This window comes from Nicotiana tabacum, chromosome 18 (genome assembly GCF_000715075.1).
Source record: "Nicotiana tabacum cultivar K326 chromosome 18, ASM71507v2, whole genome shotgun sequence".
NCBI lineage: Eukaryota > Viridiplantae > Streptophyta > Magnoliopsida > Solanales > Solanaceae > Nicotiana > Nicotiana tabacum.
This window is the reverse complement of record NC_134097.1, coordinates 120,362,764-120,375,741: the sequence shown is the minus strand read 5'-3', so window position 1 is coordinate 120,375,741 and position 12,978 is coordinate 120,362,764.

Sequence of the window (12,978 nt, the reverse complement as noted above, 5' to 3'; positions counted from 1 at the left end):
AAGAAGGCTATTTTTATGGGAATTACTTCTGGAGTCAAAGGATATCGCTTATGGTGTCCTATGACAAAGAAAGCAATATTCAGTAGGGATGTTACCTTTGATGAATCTGCTATGGTAAATAAGGTAACAGAAGATACCAAACAAAATAAAGGTGCTTCTAAGCAGGTGGAGTTTGAGGGAAAATTTATTTTTCCTACACAAGAAACAGAGGAGGAAACAAATGAAGATTACCCTCTCGAAGGAGAGCCAGTAGAGGAGATTCCAACTCAGGAACCTCAACAACAACTTGAATCAATAGCAACCAGCAGGCCAAAAAGAACAATAACGAAACTTGTTCGTCTCATAGAGACAGTTGCTTGTGCAACCTCAATTGTAGCTGATGATGTTCCTACCACTTATAAAGACGCAGTCCAAAGTTCAGAAGAAGATAAGTGGAGGATTGCCATGAATGATGAAATACAGTCCCTTCATCAGAATCATACATGGAGATTGGCCAATCTCCCGAAGGGAAAGAAAGCAATTGGGTGCAAATGGGTATTTGCAAAGAAGGAAGGATTTCCTAACCAAGTAGATATTCGCTACAAAGCAAAATTGGTGGCCAAAGGATATGCTCCAAAGGAGGGAATTGATTACAATGAAGTATTTTCTCCGGTTGTAAAACATTCCTCCATTAGAATTATGTTGGCTTTGGTAGCACAATTGGATTTGGAACTAGTTCAGATGGATGTAAAAACTGCGTTTTTACATTGAAACTTGGAGGAGGAAATCTACATGACTCAGCCAGAAGGATTCAAAGTTGCTGGAAAAGAAAATATGGTGTGCAAACTTGAAAAATCGTTGTACGAATTGAAACAATCTTCTAGACAATGGTACAAGCGATTTGATGAGTTTATGTTGCGACAAGGGTACAAGAGAAGCAAATACGATCATTGTGTGTATTTGCACAAGCTTAAAGATGGTTCCTTTGTATATCTTCTCCTATATGTTGATAGCTTCCAAGAATTCGGAAGAAATTGATAAGTTGAAAATTCAACTGAAGAAGGAGTTCGAGATGAAGGATTTGGGTGAGGCAAAGAAAATTCTTGGCATGGAGATAATAAGAGGTAGACGTTCAAAGAAACTCTGTTTATCTCAGAAAGAATATTTGAAAAGAGTACTACAACGTTTTGGCATAGATGACAAGACTAAGCCAGTTAGTACTCCACTTGCTCCCCATTTTAAGCTAAGTACTAATATGTCGCCAATGGATGAAGCTGAACGAGAGTATATGTCAAAGGTACCATACGCAAATGTTGTTGGTAGCTTGATGTATGCAATGGTTTGCACAAGGCCTGACATTTCACAAGCTGTTGGAGTTATTAGCAGATATATGCACAATCCAGGGAAGGAGCATTGGCAAGCTGTGAAGTGGATTCTACGGTATATTCATAATACTGTAGATGTCAGGTTAGTTTTTGAGCAGGAAGACAATCAGTCTGTAGTTGGATATTGTGACTCAGATTTTGCGGGTGATCTGGACAAACGACGATCAACTACTGGTTATGTGTTTACTTTTGCAAAGGCACCAGTTAGTTGGAAGTCTACTTTGCAGTCAACAGTTGCTTTGTCTACAACAGAGGCAGAGTACATGACTATTACAGAGGCTGTGAAAGAGGCAATTTGGCTTCAAGGATTGCTAAAGGAGCTTGGTGTTGAACAAAAATGTATCACAATTTTTTGTGATAGTCAAAGTGCTATTCAATTAGCGAAAAACCAAGTGTATCATGCAAGGACGAAGCACATTGATGTTCGGTATCATTTCGTACGAGAAATCATAGAAGAAGGTGGAGTCACAGTGAAGAAAATTCATACTACGGAGAATCCTGCTGATATGCTGACAAAGGTGGTGACTGCGATCAAGTTTCAACATTGTTTGGATTTGATCAACATTGTTGAACACTGAAGATTGAAGATGAAGATACAACCAAAATTTGTTATTGAGAGAAAATTGAAGATGTGGAATTTTGCCAAGGTGGAGATTTGTTGAAATTGGCAAAATGTTTGTCCCACATCGGTGGGAAAACAAAAGTTGGGGGGATTTTCCCCCTATAAAAGAAGGCTTAATGTTTAGGATTTAAATACACCTCTCATTTGCCTTCTCATCTGTTTAAGGCATTTGTATCTTCTCTCTTTAGTATTATTTCACTTGTATTTTTGGAGTGAAATAAAATATTGGTTGTGTCCGAGGAGTAGGCAAAATTAGCCGAACCTCGTAAATTCTGGTGTTCCCTTTATTGTTGTTTTATTGTCTTATTTATTATTTGGTGGCTGTCATAATTTTTGGTATAGTAGTTATGACTTATTCACACTATATACATTTGGCTTCCGCAACAAATTGAATAATTGTAGCAACAGAACTAAATAAATCCAAAAGGTTAAATTGAATAATAGTAGCGGATAATTATAGCAACAGAACTGAATTAACCGCAGCACTAACAAAGCAACATATCAACAAAATAGATAGGTCTTCCACTACTTCAAGGATGAACTCAAGAAGGCAAAAAAATAATACTAAAACGAGCTCCAACTTCCATATCCCTGCCATACTAAAACAAAGCTCATTTCCCTTCTCTGCCTCTGGCTCTGTCATCTATCAAACAAGTATAAAATAAAATCCATGAAAAAAAATCAGTACCCGACAGTTAAAAAAGGATAGAAAAGAAATACAAGAACCTATAAAAGTGCTTAAGTGCACGAGCTAACATTAGACAAAAAATCATGCAAAAACTTAATATTTAAGCTTTGAGAAAATCACATGAGCAGCAATATTTTTAATCAAATAGCATCTTTGAAAACTTTAATTCTGAACTATAGTTCTACACTAGATGAGCAGAGCATATTCGAGGTGGTGGTCGATATTTGAATCAAAGAAGGGCCTTGAATTTATATATGTACAATTTACTTGTCCACATGTCATGCTAAGATTAGAAACTCAAGGACATGAGAACTTTGTTGAAGGTTAACCGACATGTATATCAGCGGTCACTCCACAAGATGACCAAATGCAAGCTTACACCAAAAATGAAGGTACAAAGAGCTAGAAGCTAAAACACTGCAGATCCAACTCCAAGTTCTCCTAAACTTTCAACTTTCAGCTTTTATATTATGCAGCTATTCAATCAGTTGAATCTCCTTTAAGAGACCAAAAACAGAGACCAGCAGTAGGGGTAAGGATGTGCAGAGTGCAGTTATGCAAACACACAGTATGTAAAATGCAAAATGGTAATATATCCAAAGTCTCTACTATTGATTGAGCCTACGTATAGAGCAAATACACAGTATGTAAAGGCCCACACAAACAACTATGGCAGAGACTCAACACGACTGGACATAATCAAAACATATATATAATGGGGTAGGACTCCAAGTTTATTTATTCCAAAAAAACAAGAACCTGATAAAACTAAAATGAAAATACGAACAGCTCTAATTTTTTACTTTTTAAAGATTAATTTATGAAATAGAGATTAAACTTCATGAGATCAAGGAAATATAAAGAACACACCTCTCTGTACGCTCAAAGAAATTGCTTAGAGGGAACCAATAATAGTCACAAACACTACTGGAAAATGGGCTTATGGCAACGCTTGTATAACCGTTGCCATAGACATATAAACTGTTGCCCTTGATGTATGGCAACGAAACTAGCTCCGTCACATTTGGTCGCGTGGCAGTAGCTCTATAGCAACGGTTTCCAAAACCATTGCTACACATTTAGATATGGCAACGGTTATTCCCCTTTCTGAAGCAACGAGTATTTCAATCAACTGCAACGGTTCAAAACTGTTACCATATGATATTATGCAACGGTTATATAAGCTATTGCAACGATTTTTTAACATATTACAACGGTTTTTTAACGCTATTGTAACGGTTTTATTACTATTGCTATAGCTTCTTATGGAGTAGTGATAACCATTGCAACGGTTTACAATACCTATTGTGACAGTATACATAATCTATCGCGCCGGTTTGCGACAGCTATTGCAACGGTATGCTATTAAAACAATTGTTAGCCCTGATTGTAAATTAATATTTAGGTATATAATAAATAGCAATACATTACAATTTATATAAATCACAAAATAAAATTATTCATAACATTAATAATCCAAATCATCCAGAAAGCTAGTAATTAATATCCATAAAAACAAAAGGTGTTTTTGCTCAAGTGCATAGATATTACAATTCAATAGTTGGCATAAATTTCAAAATGTCTAATACCAAAAGATTCCTACTAAATCAAGAGTTTCAGTATAAATCTGAAAATCTTTTCAAGTGAGGTCTAATTCTTCACTGCTTTCATCTTCCTTTTCTTCATTTTTTCCACCTACAAAAAAAAAAAAAAAGATTAAGAAAATCATTACCTTTTAAGCGCTTGTTAAGTTAGCATTGACACCATTATAAGGAGCAGATGAAGAAGCCAAAGTAAATAGAAAATCAAAATCAAATAAACCAAACTTCTAAATGGTCGCATTCAGCCAGAACCACTAAAAGCAATTGAAGAAAAATTATTTTGATAGCTAGTTGCTTGTTTCTTTAGGAATATAGAAAGTGTTGTGAAAATGGGAACAACTGTTCTCTGCCATCATAATTTGTATCTCAAAATGGAACAAAAGCTGTGTCTAATGGATGTTCCGATCATATGTGCTATCTGAAAAATATGACTAATAAAGGTTGACAAAAATTTTGATATCAGTCATATTCACTCAAGGATGAAAGATGGAGCTTATGAGGGCTCATCCCTCCTTTTTCAATCAAATATTCAATATGTAGTGTTTTGTATCTTCTATTTCTACTCTCAATTCAGAATATAGTTATGACGTGCATTACTTGGATTTAGCTAATATATCCAGGAGCTTTGTGCACATAGGAGGCACGCTTAATGAACTTTTTATAAAACCTTAAAATTTCAAATATATTCAAGTAATCCAACTAGTCCCTAGATTTGCTTCTGTTTTTACTGATCCCATGGGCTAAATCACAGATATTTTTCCTGCAAATTGCAGATAGATGTAACAAAGTTGGTATTTCAGTTAGGAGGCATTGAAAATTTAGACGCTTCAAACAAAGTAGTATCAATTCAACTTACCAATTTAGTGTATCTAGTAGCTTAATTTTTTCAGAAAAAGTCTCACTTAACTCATTGGTTTCTAGTTAGCTAAACATTCCTCCTTGATGGCATAGCCATAAAAACTCAGCAGCCCTGTCCTAAATGTTCCATACATATTCCTAATCTAAACTACATAGATTTTCTGCCAAAAAGAACACCACTCATGGAGCAACTTAAACCAGAAAATGCCATGCCCAGACAAGGATTTCTACAGAGAAGCACATGTTTAGGAGGCACTGTCCAGGCCAATTTGAACAAGTACATGATCTTGATTCAAATACCATAGTGGGAGCATTCTGCAGTATCTTCACACCCTCCCCCCCCCCCCATAAACAAATAATGTTGACCTGCTCATCATTTTTGAGAACATACTCAATAGTTTAAAGACTTGCAAAGATGGAGGAAGGTTCCCAATTTCTTACAAAATATGGATTAGAATAAAAGAACCAGTAGTATAAATTTAGCATATATATTGAACAAAACTTTGGTTAATTAAAACATTAGTTATTTATAAAATAAACTCTCTTATTCTGAATTACTCATCCTTAACCTTGCAAATTTTTTTTGGCTCAACATGCCACAGTATGGATTCTAACAAATAAAGCATAGGTGCATTGCCACAAATAGCTTTAACTGAACTCATCAGCTACTTGTCCCAAAGCAGTACTATCATTCCAAATGGTACATTTAGTTTTCTATATTGATCATCTCGAGACGACACAGACTACAGCAATATGGTAGGTATACTTCAGTTTGCGTATGAAAGTCTAATCCATTAGAGAGATCAGTTAATTCATTCTATCCTACCTTTAGCACCATCCTTTCTGCATATACAAACAAAACTTCAAACTGTTACGTGATAGCTCTCGCTAAAACAGAGGTAGTACAAGTAATTAGTTGATTCCTTTTTCCTTTGCTATAGCTTTTAAATGATTCAAAAGGTCAGAATCTTCTTGAAATCTTGGTCTCCAACTCTATATAGCAGAGGTTTCTACAGAGATAGTCTTCTCTGAACATTTTGAGATTTTAAAAAGCTAATCTAATACCAAACAGTTTCAATAATGCTGTCAATCATTGTGTAAAAAGTCACAGAACCAGTAGAAGAAAATCGAGAGAGACATATGTCACTTTCTCCACTTCCCAATCAGTTCAGAAGAAAAACGAGAGACTGATTGTTCAGCAAAAAATACAAGACGTAATGCTAACATATTTGGGATCACATTACTTCACCAAATAAGTACATTATACACAAGTATTTGGTGATTATATTAGAAAATCAATTAATATGCAGTAGTTACGAAACTTTAAGGTGCTGAATGATTCATAATTTTAAAGAAGAGTCTCAACCATCTCGAACACATTTTTCCTTGGTGTTTGATTGGAAAAAAAAAAACATTTCCAGAACACTTTTGATGATCAAAACTTTAAAAAAAAACTGAACTAATTTTCAAATATTTAGCTTCATAAAAAATCTTAACACTAACTACCTTATCCATGTTACACTAAAGCGTGAACTAAAATCAGAATGCAACAATACAATACATGTACCTCTATTTAGACTAAATAGCATTCCAAAATGCCCTCTATCAATTAACAGAAAATCACTCTAACAAACAGGATAATCTTTTATTGCTTCTTATTGATCTATTGTTGTAACTTGTGAAAGATGATTCTTGTATACCTTTTTCCCAAAGAAAAAGGAAAAAGAGGAATAAGATATATAGGTATTTCTAGTATTTCTTAAGCTTGTTAAGGTAGATCTGCAAAATAAAAAACTAAATTTCTAGATTAAAGAGGCATCTTTTGTGATATCCTAAGTCTTCATTTGGAAAAAAAATACAAGTTTCTGCTCGATTCCAACTTTAGCATCTTAAATAGTTTATACAGATTTGAAAATTGATGTAGGGGCTCCAACGAACTTCAAATATAATTAATAAACAATAAGAAAATAATAAACTCCTTAGGAATACATTATTTTAATAACTGGTCATGTTTGTTGAAGTTTGGCAAAATGCCAAAGTCCCACATCGGTTGAGAGAAGAGTTGGGGGAGATTTTCCCCCCTATAAAAGAAGGCTTAATGTTTATGATTTAAATACACCTCTCATTTGCCTTCTTATCTTCTTAAGGCATTTGTATCTTCTCTCTTTAGTATTATTTCACTTGTATTTTTGGAGTGGAATAAAATATTAGTTGTGTCCGAGGAGTAGGCAAAATTAGCCGAACCTTGTAAATTCTGGTGTTCCCTTTATTGTTGCTTTATTGTCTTATTTATTATTTGGTGGCTGTCATAATTTTTGGTATAGTAGTTGTGACTTATTCACACTATATACATTTGGCTTCCGCAACAATTGGTATCAGAGCCAAGGTACTGTCTAAGTATGCTATGTGGTTGCAGCATAGTCTGATCTTCCACATCAAAAAAGATTTATCTTGGTAACTGAGTCAAGGTTCTGTCTGAGTATGCTCTGTGGTTGCAGCTTAGTCTGATCTTCTACATCAGAAAGGAAATAATCTTGATTTGTGTCGTCAGCTATTAAATAATATTTGTGTCAAATATGGGAGACAATAAACAAGAAGAATCTACATCAAGTGTCAACAATACGTCATCATTGACATCTTCGCTTATGACAAGAATTGTGTCAAATGCGAAATTTGCGGTAGAAATTTTTGACGGGTCTGGACATTTTGGGATGTGGCAAGGCGAGGTTCTAGATGTCCTTTTTCAACAAGGGCTAGATCTTGCCATTGAAGAAAAAAGACCAGATGTTATTGGAAAAGAAGATTGGAGAATTATCAACCGTGTTGCTTGCGGTACCATTCGATCCTACCTTGCTAGAGAGCAGAAATATCCATACACAAAGGAAACTTCTGCAAGTAAATTATGGAAAGCACTGGAGGATAAATTTTTGAAGAAAAACAGTCAAAATAAATTGTACATGAAGAAGAGACTGTTTCACTTCACCTATGTTCCTGATACCACGATGAATGAACATATCACCAGTTTCAATAAGTTGGTCACAGATTTGCAAAATATGGATACAATTTATAATGATGGTGACTTGGCCTTGATGTTGTTGGCGTCACTTCCTGATGAGTACGAGCACCTTGAAACTACTCTACTTCATGGAAATGACGAAGTTTCTCTCAGAGAAGTTTGTTCGGCTTTGTACAGCTATGAACAAAGAAAGCAAGAAAAACAGAAGGGGGAGAAGGAGAAGCACTGTTTGTGAGGGGTGGTCCTCAAAATCAAACGAGGACAAAGAAGGGAAGATCCAAGTCAAGATCCAGACCCAGCAAAGATGAATGTGCCTTTTGTCGAGAAAAAGGGCACTGGAAGAAAGACTGTCCGAAGTTGAAGAATAAGGCCAAACATAACAATGGAAAAGCCATTATGGATTCAAATGTAGCTGATTGTGATGATTCAAACTTCTCATTAGTTACAACAGAGTCATCAACATCATCAGACATATGATTGATGGACTCGGCTTGTAGCTATCATATGTATCCCAACAGGGACTGATTTGTGGAATTTCAAGAAGGAGAATATGGAGTCATCCACACAGCGGATAATAGCACTCTTACCTCATATGGCATTGGTTCAATACGATTAAGGAACCATGATGGAATGATCAGAATATTAACAGATGTTCGATTTGTACCGGATTTGAAGAAGAATCTCATCTCTGTGGGAGCCCTAGAATCAAAAGGGTCAAAATCATTGCAGAAAATGGAGTGATGAGAGTATGCTCCGGTGCACTAGTGGTAATGAAGGCTAATCGGAAGAATAATAATATGTACCGCTATCGTGGCAGTACAGTTATTGGGACAACGACAGTGACATCCAGTGATGACAAAGAAGCAGAAGCAACCAAGCTATGGCACATGCGCTTGGGACATGCTGGAGGAAAATCCTTGAAAACTCTATCAGATCAAGGATTGTTAAAAGGAGTAAAGGCTTGCAACTTGGAGTTTTGTGAGCATTGCGTTAAAGGGAAATAGACAAGGGTTAAATTTGGTACAGCGATCCATAATACTAAAGGCATTTTGGAGTATGTACACTCTGATGTTTGGGGTCCTTCCAAAACACCTTCATTGGGTGGGAAACACTATTTTGTAACCTTTGTTGATGATTTTTCCCGAAGAGTATGGGTGTATACAATGAAGAGCAAAGATGATGTGTTGGGAATTTTTCTCAAATGGAAGACGATGGTGGAGAATCAAACAGGCAAGAGGATCAAGTGTATTCGCACAGGTAATGGATGTGAATACAAAAATGATCATTTCAATAAGGTCTGTCAAAATGATGGCATCGTCCGACACTTCACTGTCAGACATACACCACAACAGAATGGAGTGGCAGAATGTATGAATCAGACCTTGCTGGAGAAGGTACGGTGTATGTTGTCCAATGCTGGCTTGGGCAAAGAATTTTGGGCTGAGGCAATTACATATGCATGCCACCTCATTAATCGTCTACCATCTGCTGCTATTGATGGCAAGACACCATTTGAAAAATGGTATGGAAAGCCTGCTGTAGATTATGACTCTTTGCACGTATTTGGCTCAACTGTATATTATCATGTGACATAGTCAAAATTGGATCCAAGGGCAAAGAAGACTATTTTTATGGGAATTACTTCTGGAGTCAAATGATATCTCTTATGGTGTCCTATGACAAAGAAAGTAATATTCAGCTGGGATGTTACCTTTGATGAATCTGCTATGGTAAATAAGGTAACAGAAGATACCAAACAAAATGAAGGTGTTTCTAAGCAAGTGGAGTTTGAGGGAAAATTTATTTTTCCTACACAAGAAGCAGAGGAGGAAACAAATGAAGATTACCCTCTGGAAGGAGAGCTAGTAGAGGAGATTCCAACTCAGGAACCTCAACAACAACTTGAATCAATAGCAACCAGCAGGCCAAAAAGAACAATAACGAAACCTGTTCGTCTCATAGAGACAGTTGCTTGTGCAACCTCAATTGTAGCTGATGATGTTCCTATCACTTATAAAGACACTGTCCAAAGTTCAGAAGAAAATAAGTGGAGGATTGACATGAATGATGAAATACAGTCCCTTCATCAGAATCATACATGGAGATTGGCCAATCTCCCGAAGGGAAAGAAAGCAATTGGGTGCAAATGGGTATTTGCAAAGAAGGAAGGATTTCCTAACCAAGTAGATGTTCGCTACAAAGCAAGATTGGTGGCCAAAGGATATGCTCAAAAGGAGGGAATTGATTACAATGAAGTGTTTTCTTCAGTTGTAAAACATTCCTCCATTAGAATTATGTTGGCTTTGGTAGCACAATTGGATTTGGAACTAGTTCAGATGGATGTAAAAACTGCGTTTTTACATTGAAACTTGGAGGAGGAAATCTACATGACTCAGCCAGAAGGATTCAAAGTTGCTGGAAAAGAAAATATGGTGTGCAAACTTGAAAAATCGTTGTACGAATTGAAACAATCTTCTAGACAATGGTACAAGCGATTTGATGAGTTTATGTTGCGACAAGGGTACAAGAGAAGCAAATACGATCATTGTGTGTATTTGCACAAGCTTAAAGATGGTTCCTCTGTATATCTTCTCCTATATGTTGATAGCTTCCAAGAATTCGGAAGAAATTGATAAGTTGAAAATTCAACTGAAGAAGGAGTTCGAGATGAAGGATTTGGGTGAGGCAAAGAAAATTCTTGGCATGGAGATAATAAGAGGTAGACGTTCAAAGAAACTCTGTTTATCTCAGAAAGAATATTTGAAAAGAGTACTACAACGTTTTGGCATAGATGACAAGACTAAGCCAGTTAGTACTCCACTTGCTCCCCATTTTAAGCTAAGTACTAATATGTCGCCAATGGATGAAGCTGAACGAGAGTATATGTCAAAGGTACCATACGCAAATGTTGTTGGTAGCTTGATGTATGCAATGGTTTGCACAAGGCCTGACATTTCACAAGCTGTTGGAGTTATTAACAGATATATGCACAATCCAGGGAAGGAGCATTTGCAAGCTGTGAAGTGGATTCTACGGTATATTCATAATACTGTAGATGTCAGGTTAGTTTTTGAGCAGGAAGACAATCAGTCTGTAGTTGGATATTGTGACTCAGATTTTGCGGGTGATCTGGACAAACGACGATCAACTACTGGTTATGTGTTTACTTTTGCAAAGGCACCAGTTAGTTGGAAGTCTACTTTGCAGTCAACAGTTGCTTTGTCTACAACAGAGGCAGAGTACATGACTATTACAGAGGCTGTGAAAGAGGCAATTTGGCTTCAAGGATTGCTAAAGGAGCTTGGTGTTGAACAAAAAGGTATCACAATTTTTTGTGATAGTCAAAGTGCTATTCAATTAGCGAAGAACCAAGTTTATCATGCAAGGACGAAACACATTGATGTTCGGTATCATTTTGTACGAGAAATCATAGAAGAAGGTGGAGTCACGATAAAGAAAATTCATACTACAGAGAATCCTGCTGATATGCTGACAAAAGTGGTGACTACGATCAAGTTTCAACATTGTTTGGATTTGATCAACATTGTTGAACACTGAAGATTGAAGATGAAGACACAACCAAAATTTGTTATTGAGAGAGAATTGAAGATGTGGAATTTTGCCAAGGTGGAGATTTGTTGAAGTTTGGCAAAATGCTAAAGTCCCACATCGGTTGGGAGAAGAGTTGGGGGGGATTTTTCTCCCTATAAAAGAAGGCTTAATGTTTAGGATTTAAACACACCTCTCATTTGCCTTCTTATCTTCTTAATGCATTTGTATCTTCTCTCTTTAGTATTATTTCACTTGCATTTTTGGAGTGGAATAAAATATTGGTTGTGTTCGAGGAGTAGACAAAATTAGCCGAACCTCGTAAATTCTGGTATTCCCTTTATTGTTGCTTTATTGTCTTATTTATTATTTGGTGGCTGTCATAATTTTTGGTATAGTAGTTGTGACTTATTCACATTATATACATTTGGCTTCCGCAACAATGCTAACAAGGGAAAATTTGTGATTCTCAAGATCTTGTATAAAAATATAAGTACATCTTTGTTTCTTTTTAATAAGAGAGTGATATCTGCAAATATTTGACCCTATATATATCTATATATGGACACAACTTTCATTGGTTTTAGTTCTGCATCTTTACTGAAGTCTTTTTTTACCGTTGTTTGAGTTTAGCTTAAGATTTCTCTTGTGTTGAGACAAGATCATCACCTTTTAGAAAACAGAAATGTTTATTGTCTTCACATCTTGCTTTCTGCCTAAGAACTAAAATGCAACTATTGACTACAAATATCAAGATGGAATACAGAATAGAGCCAAAGATCTGAAATGTACAACCACTATATTACAAAAACACAAAACAATATGTACTAAATTTTACCCTCAAATAATTTCAATAAATTTTTTATACACATGAAAAACTTTTGAAACTAAGAAGCAGTAGCTACTACTCATATTTAGAACTCATATACACAAACTAAATGCAACCGAGCCTTATTTTAGTTTGTCAAACAAAATATACTTCATATTCTCTTTCAGAATTCTTTAATACTGGTTAGAGACTTGATGTTCAAATAACTAATTATTGAGAATTTCTATTTTCCTTGAAGAAGCAATATATTTTAGTACTAATAAAAATGGGTACAGACGATTCCAATGTAGACGATTCATATAGACGATCCCAACTAGTTTAAGACTTTCTTAAAGACAGGATAATTCACCCTTCTTAGATAGTAATTCAAGACCCCGTAAAAATCTAAAAAAAGAATAAGAAACAATTAAGAAAATGCTCCCCTTATAAATTCTTGGGTACACACATGTTA